The sequence below is a fragment of the Heterocephalus glaber genome, unplaced genomic scaffold (assembly GCF_053883595.1).
Source record: "Heterocephalus glaber isolate CG9 unplaced genomic scaffold, H.glaber_assembly_v1.0 deba00001666, whole genome shotgun sequence".
Lineage (NCBI taxonomy): Eukaryota > Metazoa > Chordata > Mammalia > Rodentia > Bathyergidae > Heterocephalus > Heterocephalus glaber.
Genome location: NW_028258406.1, coordinates 2,459,835 through 2,476,987, shown reverse-complemented (window position 1 = coordinate 2,476,987; position 17,153 = coordinate 2,459,835). Strand labels below are relative to the sequence as shown.

The window sequence follows — 17,153 nt, the reverse complement described above, 5'->3', positions numbered from 1 at the left end:
AATGCTTCTTAAAATTTTCTACAGAATATTGTACTGATGGTATTCTATCAGTCTGGATTAAAAAAAAATTGTCATCCTAAAATAAACTCTCAATAAAAAATAATCCAAGAATCTAAATGGCCTACAAAAACAATGTTTTATTTTTAGCTCAATGTCACATTAAGTAATGAATCACTATGGTTCTATCTATAGCATGATTTTTTCAGAATTCTTATTAGTCCTTTTTGAAGAACTTTGCCAAATTAGAAGAAAGAAAATAAATGACGTTTAACCAAGTGCTGAGTTTTAAAATTTCTATTTCAAAATATTACTTTTTCTTAAATTTCCACAGTAAAAGAGTGACAACTGATTTGAGGTTAATAAAGTAGAGAAGTAAAATTTTCTCATAGAAAAAGATAGAGATAATTGTGAATAATATTAACATGGCCTATCTATTTAGGTCATAATGAATAGGACTCACATTATTAGCTTTAACTAATTTATTTGTTTTAAATCTCATGATTGATTTCTTCTTCATTTTTTTTTTTTTTTTGCCAGGTACACACTTACTTTATTACAAGTGGAGGCTCTGGGGCCAAATGTCTGTATGGCCTCCTGCTCTGGAAACTAGACCATGAATTTCCTTCTGTGAGCCCCTAGGCAAGGAAGGCAAGACTAAGTCCCCATAAACTGCCTAAAACGACAGGAAATGTAGCAGCTCTGTTTCTTATATAATAACTGCACTTTCCCCCTGAGACCTCTAATTCTGAGCATGGACATTGTTAGAGTTCCTTTAGGAATTAAGGGAGTCGTTAGGACACGTAGACAACAAGGAATCCTTATGAACTGTGAAATCAGTAGTGTTGGTCCCGAAGAGAGGGTGCTCTACTGGGGAGCCACTGGCTGGCTTCTGTGAGGACCAAACAACTCCTGGCCTTGGCCATCCCTGCCAGGAAGTGCTGTGGCTGCAGCAGCTTCCTGGTACCCAGCCCCAGCCCCTCACAGGGCCTTCACGAGTACCAGGAGGCGTATCACCAGCGCCATGGAGAAGAAGATGCCCAGGAAGAAGCGGTCCATCACAAGGGCCAGGCACTTCCAGTCCTAGCAGTGGCGCTGGGCTTCCCAGTGGCTATAGAAGGTGCTGGAGATGGTGGCTCCATGGTGCAGTAGGGCTTCCTGGTGGCACAGACACCTTGGCTCCTGGCAAGGGCCTGCGGGGAGCCCAGCAGGAGACTGGGGACTGGGGACTGGCTCGGGCGGCCTGGGCTGCCCACAGGGCTCCCCTCACTCCCTCACACACAATCCCTTTGCCAGGTGTCCCAGCAGGAGGGCCAAGCCCAAGCTGGCAGTGGGCGGGCACTGGGACCACAGTAACGCATGTTCATAATAAGGATGCTCCGTGCTGTTGAGAAACTGACCATAGTCGTGGTGGCCATGTAGTACTTCCCGATGGACGGCACGCTCTTGGCCAGTGACACGCTCTCTGCCAGCAGCAACTGGAAGGAGGTAAGCGCCAGCTCTCGCCCGAGTCAGCGGGCCAGGTGGAAATCGAGCGGCAAGAGCAGCGAGATGAGAACTGAGAACGCAGGGCAGCAGCAGGTTGTACACACAGGCGGCGGCGCGGCGGCGCAGGAGCAGCGTGGTCACGTCGTGGTAGAGCTCAGAGCAGCAGCCGTAAGAGAGCATGGGGCGCCGCACAGGGAAGCCCAGCACCCGCCACTCCACGTTTCCACGAAGTCCGCCAGGCTGGTGGCGGCGCCGCGCAGGCGCACGTCCAGCTGGTGCCTGCGGTGCCTCCACGAGCCAAAGGTGAGGCCGCGCGCTCCGCATCCAACGGGAAGACCAGCACGTCCACTCGGCACTAGCTGCGCATTATAGCGGCGCCTCCCAGGGTCCTGCGCCGTCGTGCTGCACGACCATGTAGGTGCTGGCCAAGGCCGGGGCCTGCGCGTCTGCCTTGTTGCAGAGCACGATGTCTGCCGCCACATAGGACTGCTGGGGCTGCGGATGGCATCCAGGCCATCATAGGCGTCAGGGTCCCATCGTAGGTAGGGACCCATCCACTCCTGCCGGATTCACATCTGCCACAGTGTCACGTCCAGGGTCGCATTCAGAGTCTGGTCTGTGTCGGCCACAGGTCTCAGGGCACTGCAGGCAATAGGAGCAGGAGGAGGAGGAGGAGGCCCAGGCAGAGGTGGTAGCTTCGGGGGCCCATGGTTCTGCCACAGCTAGAGGTGGGGCAGGTCTCCAGGCTAGACCTCAGTCCGTATCAAGCCTAGCTGGCAAATGCGACGTGGACAGTGCCTGGAAAGGATAAAGGCTGCTTGTTGAGTACTTGGTCTTGGCATCCGCTGGTTCTTCAGCCTCGGCCTCTGCCCTTTCCTCTGCCCTGTCCCCCTCTTTACCTGTCTGTCTCAAGTTCCTTCTGTCTTTCCCCCTGTAACGACTTAGTTTCTCTGCATCCCTGGCTGTGATCTTCCTGCCTACCTCTTTATGATTGGTTTCTAAATTTGAAGTGCTCCTGGTTATTTCCTTTCTTTTACATATTTTGGGGTATCTGAAATATAACATTTCTGCTTCAAACTTCTCTTTTTTTGTAATTGGAGATAATCTATTCTTTTGTAAACAAGTTTTATCTTTTACAGAAGTCTGAATGAAAAAGAAAGGGGAGTTTATGGAGGGGCCAGTTTTAGTATTATAATCTTTAATCCTTTATTTCTCAATGAAAATAGTATATAATCATTAAAATTATTCCTGCTATACAGATTATCTATGATTCATTTATTCTCAAATTAGAGGTTTGGTGAAATTATAATAAAAAATAATATGACATACTTGAGATACAAGAGGGAAGACATATGGGACATAAATGCTGACTAGATAAAGAAGTTGAGTGTTATGTAGAAATTTGGGACCTGGAATTATTGTGGTCAAAGTAACTTCAATCAAAGTTGTGGGAGTTCTTTTGGGATTCATACACGGAGGGAATCTGGTTTCACAGATGTCTGGGAAATATTTATTTTTTATTTTTCTTGAATTAGACGAAGTTTTAGTTTTCTGTCATTAAGCATTTCTTTGCATGAGAAACAGTCACCATGAAGAACATTTGAATTAACAAACTGTGAAGCTTCTAATTCTGAACTAAGTGACTCAGTCCTTTACAGTAATCTTGAATAAGTTACTCAGTTCCCATTTAAACCTCAGTTTCCATTTCTTTCAATTAAGAAATCACTACAGTCTGTGTGAAAATTTTATGAATTAAGCCATACAAAATACCTCACATGTTTCCTGGAATGTAATAAACTTTTCCACAGTTACTTTCTGTGCTTATTATCTAATTTAAACACTTTAAAGGTTTATATTGCTTTTCATTAGTGTTTGCTGGACTTTCAGATTCTTAAATTCATAGGATCTATTCCTGATCAATATAGAGGACAGGTAATGGGAAAATGTATATGAGAGCTAAATGCAGAGTGCATAATTAGAAGAAAAGTGGCAGCCTAACAGCAGGCTACCAAGACTAGGAGACTTACACAAAATTTAATAATTCAAATTGATTTGGCATTATTGAGGTAATTTATTTTCTGATTAGTAAGGTATGTGACTTTGTTTCAAAAATGCACCTACTATGAAGCTGTGAATACAATGTATCTGTGACTCAGTGTGCAGGAGGTAGGAGTTTCACTGACAAAAATCATGAAAATACTGTGAACTGTTCAAAAAACTGTTTTCTGACAGTTGAATACATGAACAGTCACACTTTTAACAAAACTAATACCACTAAATGCACAAGAGATTTTTTTTTTTTCAAAAGTGGTTTCATTCAACTTTGAATTATATGACATGCCATGTGGGAAAAAGGTGGATATGCGAAATAATTGGAAACTGACTGCTAGGTTTAAAAAGAAAGTGACATTTTCAGTCCTAAATTGAGAGTTGTTGACTAGGTTTGGTATTTAAAGCTGGGGATGTACAGGGGTCAACTAATGCAAAGAACTAAAACATGAAAGTTATATTTTAGAAGAATCCTTTTATCAGTACAGTGACTTTCTGGAGTCATGATGCAAAGAAAGAAGGGAATTAGAAATCTGCAAGGAGACAAAAAAACGCTTTTAAAGGAAATGTATGGAACAAAGAGGGATACCAAGGAGGAACTAAGTTTAAATAACAGTATTTAGTACCTCTTAGGTCATGAATGACATCTCAGAAGAACTAAATTTTAATCTATTAGTGAATAAAAACATAAACTGAGTGGTTATATATTCAGAAAATCAAGGATTTAGGATAAGGATATGTAGACAGATAATATGTATTACTTTTAAACATCTGATACTTAACAGAAATGGGAGATCTTTAATGTTTAGCAGATTGTTATTCAAACATGTATTTGATTAAAAATAACTAAAAGTAGATAAAGGTCATATAAGAAATATGAAATACTAGAGAGGAAAATGCTAATAAAACTTTAAAAGAATTCTCCACAGAAAATTCTAAAATTGTCAGTAATTTGAAAGATTAAAGATGGATATATGTAATCTTCAGTGACTAAAAAAAACATATTTGAAAATGATGATTTCTTCCCATTGATAGGGTCAATGGAATTCCAAGCCCATTTAGCATCACAGTATAAAGAATATTAATTTTTATTAAAAATAAATGAAAATTACAATAAAATACTTTTGCAAATCAGTGACAAAAGAGTCTGGTAGGTATGTGAAACAGAGAAATCTCATCTGCGGTGTTCAAAAATGTAACTTGTATTAAATGCTTTGATGAACAGTCTTCCACAACTACTAAACTTAAACAAGTGCATGAAAGGTGTCCCAGCTGATTCTGTTCCACATATCCTAGAGAAAAGCTTAAACGTAAATTTTAGGGGAAATTTAGACAAATTTTTGTAGTTATTGTGTTAGTAATTAAGCAGAAACAAAACTAAAATCAGAAGTAATCCATATTTAAATCAGTGATAAAATCAGTGTTGGTTTCACAAACATATGACCCATGCAAAATTGTAGGTTCTCCACCTAAAAGTATTCTATACTTCTTTTAAAGTTCTAGTGTTGTAAAAATTCTTTAAATTTTTTGGATCTGGAGCCTCACATTTTCATTTAGATCTGAGCTTTGCCATTTATATAGTCATTCCTGGATAGAATTGAAAAACATTTGATAGGTTTACACAGTGGATTAGTAATGCAGTGAAAATCAATGAACCACAGCCTTGCATATCACCCTGGCTATAGCTCATAAATTAACATATCCAATATGAGTCCACTCTTAAAAATTTAAAAAGAGAAAAAAATTAAACTTATGCTTAAAGGATGCATAGATAAGCAAACAACAACAAACAGAAAAAATACCTATATAACAAAAAACGAGAATTTTGTGGATAATATAGTGATTATACATATAGAATAGGAAAGGAAACATGATTTACACAAGAATCTTCTAAGATCTTGGGGATATTTCTTTTAAACCAAAGTTAAGATTAAACAGATTTATTTTTACTGTTTCTTCATTCATGACTTATAAATTTTACATTGTGTATGATTTAGTCCAAAAAAGTTTAAAATAAAATAAACATAATATGTAATAACTTCAATTAAAAGACAGATGTTCATTAATTTAGGGAGTTGCTGTCAATCATGTTTGAGTGAAAATAACTTGGGAAAAGGGAGTGAAATTTTATGATAGAAGAAACAAGATTTAAAAGCCCCCATTTAATTCTTACACTGTATTTCAGGTGATTCCCTAAGTCTTCAATTTGTATATTTTAATGAATGGATTGAGAAAGTACAATCTTAGCCTGAGAAGAAACTATGTTGAATGAACAATTGAGTTTAATTTTGTTTAGTTTTTCTTCATAGGAACATTTAGCAAACTTTAGGCAAAGCCCAACTAACCCCAACAAAGGAGTTAGTATGAAGCATACTTACCAATACACCATAGGCTTATAGTTACCTACTTTATTAGTGGGAGGGACACGTTTTTTGTTTTGGTATCGAGGATCAAATTCAGGACCTTGTGCTTGCAAGTCAGGTGTGGAGCCACTAAGCTAAATCCCAGGCCTTAGTTACCTATTTTATTTTTTGTTTGTCAGTGGGCTAGAGAACTTTGTTGGACTTCTCATGATATTGACCCTGCCAGAGTCTATTAATGAAATATTTGAAGATATTTCAACAGAATGAGCATGGAATAGTACTAAAATATGGGCTATTGCTAACTAGGGGATGCATAATTAGATTTTCTCTGTCTCAAGTTCTCCCAGGATGGAATTATTGTCCTGAAAAGCATTTCTTGATAATCAGGCATTTAATGATAATAAATGCAAACTAGAAACTTGCCATGTCAAGTACTTCAGAAGAGGAATCAAGTAGTTTAAAGCTGCATTTAAATTTTGATGCCACAGGGGTCCTGTTTAATGTACTGGTAAATAAGTGTGAAAATTATAGAGTTATAAATAAACAATATGATGATTCAAACTACTGCTTATCATTGTAGCTACTGACCCTTCATGATTAGCAGCCTCAATCATCTTAACTTCACGTATCTTTCTATATGTTAGCAAAAAATTATCAGTTTGCTAGCTGTATGTTTTCCTATACCACTTTAGGGATATCTGACATAAAGTTAGAGGTCTTGAAAAAGATTTGGTTTATAAACAGAATTATTTTATAAATTTAATTCCCTGGTTGAATTTCATTCATGGTAATATATTTTAAGTTTGAGTCTTCTACAGAAAAGCAGGCAACTGATTAAAACTAATTAGAAACAACGTGTTTTAACTTCTCCTCCTAGGATATGCCAGTATTATATAGTGCTGCACTCGTGCTGGATAAATCATGTTTTCCAATAAAAGCTGTCATGTAGTTTTTCAAACTAATCTCTAGAAAGCTACATTTGCATTAAATTTTGTGTGATATTTATAACATATGAACACATTGAACAGAATTTTCTGCCAACTTAGTTATTTACCTTTTGTAAACTCAGTTCCACGAAGATATTCTAATGCATTTTGCCATCCATTATAGCCTCAGGTATGGAAGCATATTTTTTTCTGGATTGTGTCAAGTATCTCAGCAATCTTACTTAAACCTAAACGTAATACACCAACATATTACATCCTAACATGATTTGGAGGATGTCAAGATAAATTCTGCCTCCAAATATCTTCCCCTTCCAACTTGAGCTATCTTTTAAGGTCTCACTCTGCTAGTGAAACAGAAATAAGTTCACTGTCTGGAAGATCACTTGGAAATAAAAATGTATCTTAAAAAGCTTCTCATAGGTTTTCTTATTTGCTTTCAATATTCCAATTGAACTCTAAAAGGGGTGATTATTTTCATCCACTTAATAATTAGTGTTTGGAAACTGAATGAACTTTATTCAAAAGACATTTTTCTGATATCCAGTGCTCTTCTGCTGAGCCTGAGTTTCCTTATTGTAAAGTGGTATTGGAAGGGTACAGTGCTGTGCTAAGGAGATGAGATTCTGAAGGATAATTGCCACTAAAAAGGAGTCAGTAAAAAAGAAAGACAAATTCTTACTGCTATTAGCTAAGCAACATAGCTAACTTCTAATAATTATTAAGCAGCACAAAATTTTATTAGCTTTCAACCATCACTAACTTATAAAATTTCTTCACATAAGAGATGGAGACAGCTACTGAATATAATGTAATTTATTTAGAAATTTTGTTGTATATTAGTTTAATCTCTTAGAAATAAATGTCATTTTCAGTACAAATAATTTCAAATGGCTATAATAATTTTCAGTATTTCTTAAACTATATTTTCCTATGATTTTATTTATTTATTTATTTGTTTGTTTGTTTTGTGTACTGGGGATTGAACTCAGTCCTTGCACTTGGGCAGCAGGCGGTGAAACCACTGAGCTAAATCCTCAGCCCTAATTTTATACCCAATTATAGATATGATAAACATTTCCAAGCAATAGAACCAACTATTCCTCTCAGACTTGGGAATGGATCATTCCTGTCCTGTTGAAATATTCAATTCCCAGGCTCAATGCCACGGATTCAGGACTGAGCACATTACCCAAGTGAGGTCAATCAAGGACCTGTTTGAGACTTATCAAACCTGTTGGAAAAGACTTGAACTTGTTTCAGGCAGTGCTGATATCCTAGGAAGTAAGCCTGAGGGTAAAGGGAGATGCTAGTTTGCTATTTTTTTATTGAAGTTATATATTGTATATAACCAAAGATTTGTCATTTTGACTATAAGTGTATAAGTCAGTGCTCCATTTACAATGTTGTGAAATCATCTCTTATCTTTTGAAAAAATTTCATTATTCCAAACAGAAACTCTACTAGACAGAAAATCCCTAATCTTCCCACCTCATCCCCCTGATAACTGCTAATCTACTTTCTGTCTCTATGAATTAGCCAGTCTGCATAATCCTTTTAATTGGAATCTTACAATATTTGGCTTTTTCTGTGTCTGGCTTACTACATTTAGAATTAATACTTTTAATTGATCTCCATGGATCTGAATTTAATTCATTTTTATTACTGAATAATACTTTATTTTTAAAATACACAGAATTTCCCATTTACTCCAAGAATACTTAACAGCAGCTCTTGCAGCTGCTGCATTTATCTGGAGATGACTCCCAGATTTCAGTCCCAAAATTATCCTAAATTGTAATGAAATAACTCAGTTTTTTATTATTTTCACATCACTCTAGTATATGGATATTCTTTGAAAACATAAAACATCATTCACTTTATAGCATTCTATGTATTTCCATTTACAAAATGTAGTAATTCTTGATTGCTTAAAATTAAGTGAATGCTGGCAGGGTGTGGCACTTTTTTTGTTTTCTAAATGGGAAAAGTGGTAGTCATCCTTATATGCAGTTTTGTTTTCCTTGGTCCACCTATCTAACTGCTATCAACCTTAGGAAAAACATTAAGTGCAAAATTTCAGAAATAAACAAATAATGTGCTTTCAATTGTACTGTTTTGAATAGTGTGATAAAATCTCATGGCAACCTGATCCAGTCAGCTGAGCACATTAATCATCACTTTATGTGAATCATCCTGTATGTTACCTGCCCATTAGTCACCTAGTAGCTGTCTCAGTTATCAGACTGACTGTCATGGTATCATGGTGCTTGTGTTCAAGTAATCTATGTTTCATTAATTAATGGTCCCAAAATACAAAAGTAGTGATGCTGGCAATTTGGATTTGCCAGAGGGAAGTGGTAAAGTACTTCTAAGGGTAAATATGACAATGTAGTGTTAGGCCAGTCCACTCACATATTGTATATTGTTATATTACATATTGTTTATTGTTATAATGGTTCTATTTTGTTATAATGGCTGTTAATCTCTTGATGTGTCTAATTTATATATAAAATTTATCATAATAACTATATACAGAGAAAATATATTTGAGGTTTGGTAATATCTGCAGTCTGAAGCATCTGTTGGGTGTCTTGGACCATATTCTCATGGGAATTGTACAATATTTTTTTTATCCACTCACCCATTAACAGACATTTGGGTTGTTTTCCACTTTTAAGCTTATATAAAAATCTAAAATTGATCACTAGCATATAAATCTGAGTACTTGGTTTAAATTCTTTGAGATATTATATCTAGAAGAGGAACTTGTCTTATGATAATTCTGTAGCTTTTTAAAGAACAACCAATCTGATTTCCACAGCTACTACATCATTCTACATTTCCACCAGCAATATAGGAGATTATAAATCTGTTTATAACTGTTATATTTTCTTGATAAATTGACCTTTTATCCATATATGGTGGTCTCTTTTTTTGGCCCTTGTATCAGTTTTTAACTTAGAGTCTATTTTGTCTATTATTGTATAACCTCTCAAGTGCCTTTCTGTTTAACATTTCTGCTTAAGGGTGAGCAGCCACAGTCCATCTTCTGTTCCTTAATTATTAATATTTCACTGTATAAAAACATAAACACACACACTCTCTCTCTGAGTCATCAAAAGGCTTTAAGTTCTACATTATAATGTCAGTTCTGTAATTCAGAACCTGATCTTTTGAATTAGACCCTATTTCAGAAGAGGCTTTTAGGTAGAGTGGCATAGCTACAGCTCTGTAAATATTCTCTTAATAGATTGTTGAGACAAGTTATTTAACTTCAACACATCCTACATAGGAAAGTGAGACAGGAAAAGGAGAGCTAATTTAAAATCTTTTGGGGCCGGGGATTTAGCTCAGTGGTTTTGCCACCTGCTGTGCAAGTGCAAGGACCCAAGTTCCATCCCTGGTACCAAAAACAAAAAAAACAAATAAAGTCTTTTGTTCATTAAATTGAAAAATGGTGTGCATAAAGGAGTCACTGATCCATCACAGTTTTGAAATTCAATGGAGTAAAGGTTGGGATTTCCACGATTAGATCTTGAGTTGAGTGAATAATTCTCCATGATTCTAGACTTTGCCTTTTCCAGACCGTTTAGCTTCACTCTCAAATTCACTCTTCCTCTCTCATTAAGACAACATGTATTTGCAGCTGAATAAGTTTCTCATCAGCTTCCTGCCCATAAAATTTGAGGAATTCAGATCCTTTTTAAATTTTGTAGTGTGGCCTCCACTTCAGTTTAAAATAATGATGTTTCGGTTAAAATATATATTTGGTATTCTATGTGTCTTTTACAATTCATTCTATCAGACAAGGTTGCTCAGTTTTAGCAATATCAAATTTAGGTGTACTGCTGGATATTTCTTCGTTCAGTGGAGGGGGGAATTATTCCTATTATTAGGTGTTAGGGATCATCTCTCCTATCTAATCACTGCAGATGTTTCTGAAATTTATAACATAATTAATTCCTGATAAATCCATAAGAGTACCATGAATGAAAAATACACAACACAGTACTCTGTAGCTCATGAGGTGTTTACCAACTGTGATAATGTGACAATTAGGAGCTGAGTCCCTGGCACTGGTTAACATTTTTGGAGTATTGTACTGAATGCCACACTGCTAGAGCCAAGTAAAATGACAAAATTTAAAACTCAAACTATTTTTTTCACATAACGTATATCACTTTTTTCACTATGTTAAAATTTTTAAAAATTAAGTCAAACAATTGTAAGTGAAATGTCAGTCACAGAAGAAAAAACAATGCATGATTGTACTTTTATGAAGTATCTGAAATAAGGATATCACAAAAAAGAGTAGGAAAGTAGTTGATGGGGGAGAGGAAAATGGAGAGCAAGAGGTCAATGAGTATAAAATTCCAGTAATGCAAGGTACAGAAGTTCTAGAAATCTGCTGTAAAATATTGTGCCTATAATTAACTATAATGTACTGGACACTTAAATAATATCGTAAAAGGGTAGATCTTATGGTAAGTATTTGTACAATAGAAAAAGAAAAACAGAAACAAATAAAGGGGATATAAAGCAAGTATGAACAGAATACACAAACATGTATTCCTAGAATCTAAAAGTGTATTATTTTGGGGCAATAAAACAATAAGCCTGAATTTATTGAGATAAAGACTTTGTAAACATATCATATAAAATAAAGATATAATTTCATGTAAAGCCCCAGGATTTTTAAAATATACCTATATAAAATGAAAATATATCTCCAAATAAACATAAAAACTCTTACACCTGCTAAAATCAATAAAATTTCAAAAAGATGATATTAAAAACTCTCAACTCTAGTTCTGATGAAATGTAACAATAGAGTTCTTAAGAAAATATACTTTTAGGTAAGATGGTTTATTGATTTTTGAATGAAATTTCCAAATTTCTACCAGTTCAAATATTTATGCACTTGAAGTATTACTGTGACTTATACTCCTTATCAATTCCTGAATTGATCATAAAGTGTTGCCCATTTTTATTCAAGGATAGCTATACTAAACCCTAAGTAGGATCAAATAAAAGTCAGACAACCTTGAAGGAGGGAGCAGCAATCTCGGTAACACAGGAACGAGAAAATTGGATTCAACCTAATGGACCGAGAAAATACTTAGTAAAAGTAAAGTGGCTTTGAGATGCTGTCTCAAGGGGATTAATCAAATTATTCAGGAAACATTGTTTTGAGTTAGTTCCTGTAAATTTCAAGAGTTTCTTTCCAGAATAAAATCTAATTTTATTGTGACCAGTTAATATGAATATAAAATGTGTTTAAAATTGGTAAATTTTAAGTCAAAAAGGCTAATAAAATATGGAGTGTAGATTTATTTCAAAGAAAGTACATATGAGCTCATATTATAACATTTAATGATTCATTAAAATGTAATGATTATTTTAAAGAAAAAATTCACATTTTAATTCTTAAAATTAAAAAAATTAATTCTTAAAATCTATTTTAATTCTTAATATATGAGAAGGCAGAACATATATGTGCCTTTCCCTATCAGAGTACTGAAACTTGATGCTATAATTCAATAGAAGTAAAAGATAAAAAACAATGATATGTGTGTATGCACCAAGATAGTGTTACTACTGAGAAACAGAAAAAAATTAACTTTTCCTATTAATTGTAATTAAATATGTTTATAGTACATTTTCTTTGATAATCTTCCCCAGTAAAATACTTTAGAAGAGATATTTATTAACTCAATAAAATTCTTTGTGGTATATATTTTATATTCTCCACAATAGTTTCCTATATACTGTCATTTAAACAGTTCATGAGTGCTAAAATAACCCATAGAAACGATGAAATGCATTTGTTTCAGTAAGATCAAATCTGTTTGAATGTAATCATGTTAATTAATCCACTCTCCTCTCACTTTAAATACAAATTATTAAATCGATGTAACATAATTTATAGTACTTTGTAAGACAATAAATAATAAAGAGGATCATTTGCTGCTGATCATGAACAATTTACAATGCAGAATGCATACAGCAATACTCGTACTCATCCTCTTAATAGCAATGTCATAATAGCAATGTCTTAATAGCAATCTGAGTAACATAAATGCTGATTAAACAGCTCTGCAGAGGCTTTTTCTGAGGAGCAGGAATGATGTACTAATTACTTGCTCTTTTAAAAGAATGAATTATATAGCAGTACTTTAAGTGGATATAATGAAGGATATAGTGAATTTTTACTTTTCAGAATGTATACATGGATTGGTCTAGTTTATTTTAATGTCAATATGCTCAACATGTATTCTGTTAAAATATATGTGTTTTCTGAGATCAAAGTATTCAGGAAATCATGTGGAACAAACATGAAAAATGTAATATTAATATTTCCTAATATTTTCATTAGTATTCTCAAAGTAGACACTTTTCTTTTTTTCCAGCAGTTTCCCACATTTCATTTTATTGAATAATATTTATTGTCCAAAAGCATATTTATACACATGAAGTGAGTGAAAAAGACATCTTAGCCTTTCCTTTTAATGACTAACACAAATTATTGATTGGCTAATTTGCTTATAGAAGTCAGTAACTATTGTAAACATTGTAGATTTATTTATTTTTAAATTGAAAGAATGGTATTTATTTAACATGTACATCTACATTGTGTAATGATTAAATAAGCTAATTAATATAGGCTTCATTTCACATAGTTATCGATACGAAGAGAGCACTTGACATTCACACTCAGTGTTCTTTCTTCCTTCCTTCCTTCCTTCCTTCCCTTTCCTTCTTTCTTTCCTTCTTTCTTTGGTGCCGGGGATTGAACTCCAGTCCTTGCTCTTACACAGCAGGCGGTGAAACCACTGAGCTAAATCCCCAGTCCCACACATTCAGTGTTTTTCAACCAAGTAATATATTGACAATAGTGTTCAAGGTGGAGACTTCACAAAATTATTCTTCCTACCTAACTGAAATTTTATATCATTTACAAACATCTCTTCAAATTTTTCTCAAATATTTCAGCTTTGATAAACTACATTGTATTCTCTACTTCTATAAGAATATTTTTAGATTTCATATATGAGTGAAATTGTGTGGTACAATATTTATATTTCTGAGCCTAACTTATTTCGCGTAACATAATGTTCTCTAGGTTCATCAATGTTTTAGAAAATGGCAGGATTTCATCCTTCTTAGTGGCTAAATAGTATTCTGTATTGTAAACATACCGCATTTTCTTTATTAATTCATTGATAGACATTGAATTTGCTTTGATATTACTCTATTAGATAAATTTTGCAATAAATGAGAATGCTGACATATAGATTTAATTTGCTTTGGAAATACTTCCAGTAGTGGAATTGCTGGATCATATGATAATTTCTATTTTTAGTTATTCTCAGTATTCTCCATACAATTTTTCATAATTAGGCCAATTTATATTTCTACTGACAGCACAAAAGAGCTTACTTTTTCCACATTCTAAAACTAATCTTTCATCTTTTGACAATAGTCATTCTGACAAATGTGAAGTGATGTGTCATTGTTTTAATTTGCATTTCCTTAATGATTGATAATATTAATCTTTATAGTGTCTGTATGCTTACCATCTGTTTTTAAAGTGCATTTATTTTTTATTTTATAAAAACTACAAATTTCATAATTAAATACTGAGATAATAATTTATAGACTGTATGATCTTCAAAGTAGTTACTTAGAGTACAAGACATAGACAAAAAAGATTCTCTATTACAAAGAAGAAACATATTCTTTTAAGAAAAATCTATTCAAATTCTTAGCTTGTTTTAATTTTTTTTTACTTTTACTCATATATGTTTGCCACACATTATGATTACATTCACTCTGGGGAATTGGTACATGTATGTAACACATTTCAAATCTCTTTTCCCCTTTCCACTCCCTCCTTTTATTTTTCCAGCATCGGGTTCATTTATTTACCTTATGAAGTTAATTATCATATATAAAGTTTGAAAACCCGACTAATATGTCAAGGAACATATAACATGTAAGATAATTGTACTAAGTCAAGGAACACTTTTAAAAAGAGGCACTGTAATCCAATGCAGACAATGTATCTAAAAATGTATCTAAAAGTTTATTTTTTTAAATGAAGAGATTGTATTTCTATAATTAAGTTGATAAATTACTTATATATTATATATAATTAGATTGATAAATTACTTATATATATTTTATTAATTACTTATATATTTATATGTCTCTTACCAGGTATATAGCTTGTTAATTTTTTTTTTATTCTGTAGATCATCTCATAATTTTGCTGTTTTCTTTGCTGTGCATAGGTTTTTAGTTTGATGTAATTCCATTTGTAAAATTTTGCTTTTGTTGCCTGTGCTTTTGGAGCCATATCAAAAAAAAATCTCCCCAGACCAATGTCATGGTACTATTTTGCTGTATTTTCTCCCAGTAGTTTTAAAGTTTCATTTAACTCTTCATAATCATTTTAATTGATGTTTGTACATGATATGAAATAGGACTCTAAATTCATTTTTATGCTTCTACATAACCAGCTTTCCCAACCCAGTAACATTTATTAAAAAAAAAAACCAAACTATAATTTTCCTTATTCTCTTCTTGTGTTCTTCACAATTTGTCAAATATCAGTTGGCTGTGTATGCACTGACTTACGGGCAGTTTTATGCCAATAGCATTTTGATTACCCTAGATTTGTAATGTCTTTTAAAGTCAGATAATATAATGTTTCCAGCTTTTTTTTCTTTTTACTCAAGATTTGTTTGGTTATTAGATTTTTTTTTTTTCTTTCTCTGTGGCTTCATGTACTTTTAAGATTGGTTTCTTTTTACTTCCATGAGGGATGTTGCTGGTACTTTCATAGGGATTGGATTGAATTTGTAGGTCACCTTGGGTTATATGGATATTGTAACATTATTAATGTTTCCAATATATGAACAAAGATATCTTTATACATTTATATTTATATATTTATGTTTTCTTTAATTTTTTCATCAAAGTTTTATAGATTTCAATGTAGAGATCTTTAATCTACTAGATTAATTTTTTCTTAAATATTCAAATTTTTGTAGCTATCATAAATGAAATTGTTCTCTTGATTTGTTTTTCAGGTAATTTGTTGTTAGAGCACCGTAATGCTGATTTTTGTATATTGATTGCCCTGCTGATTTACTGAATTTGTTTATTAAATCTCACAATTTAACATATTCCCTTATTAGGATACCTTTTATTTTCTCCTCTTGATTTATAACTCTTGCTAGAAATTCAAACCTTATATTCACCAGAAGTGATGAGAGTGGATATCCTTGTATTCTAGTTCTTAGAAGAAAAAGCTTTCATTTTCGTTCCTTTTAAATATAATATTAGTTGTGGATTTGTCATATATGCCCTTTATTGTGTAGGGCTGCGTTCCTGTGTACTTGATTTATTGATGAATTTAAAAATGTGTTAATTGTTTTAAATACATTTATACATTAATTGTGGCAATCATTTTTGTTCTTTATTTTGTTAATACAGTGAACCACATTTATGGATTTACCAAATTTTAATAATTTTTCTATCAAAGAGTTGAATCTCATATTGTCATGGTGAGGGGCTTTTTAAATATGTTAAATATTTAAATATGTTAAATATGTTAAGTGTTTAAATGTTTAAATATGTTAAATGTTTAAATATGTTAAATATGTTGTTGAATTCAGTTTGCTAGTATTATGTTAAAAATTGTCACGTCTAGGTTCATGAGGGATATTGACCTGTAATTTACTTTTATTCTAGTATTACTTGTGTTCTTTGGAGTCAAGGTAATACTAACCTCATAAAATGAAATTAGAAGTAATTCTTTTGTTCAAAGTTTTGGAAGAATGTAACAAGAAATAATATTGACTTTTTGAAAAGTTAACATTCAAAAGTAAAATCACCAGGTGGCAGACATTTTCTTTTTTTTTTTTTTTAATAAATTTTATTGGTACATTTTAGGTATACAATATGCTGATATTCATTATTGGGAATTTATACCTTTACATAATATATCTTGGTTCTTATCTTTTTCCCCATTCCCCTGCCCTCCCTTTAACCTCTCCTCCCCTTCCTGTTTACAAAGACTTTGTTTCCATTTTTTCCTTTTCTCATATTTTTTCCTTTCTCTTCTTTTTTTCCCCTACCCTTCCCACTTCCCCTTCTCCTTTACACCTTTTCTTCCTATTTCACATTATTGTACATTTCGATCCTTATTTACACATTCAGTTTGTCACACCAGAGAAACTATTTGGTTTACACATGTAGGAAACCAGTATTTGTTAAGCATCTATGATGAGCCTGGCATTGG

At 33.5% G+C, this 17,153-nt stretch overlaps 1 pseudogene; it reads right to left on the bottom strand.

Annotated features, from left to right (window-relative positions):
• Nucleotides 1-978: 978 nt before the first annotated feature.
• On the bottom strand, nucleotides 979-2,550 carry LOC101711636 (neuronal acetylcholine receptor subunit alpha-10 pseudogene; annotated as a pseudogene).
• Nucleotides 2,551-17,153: the final 14,603 nt, after the last annotated feature.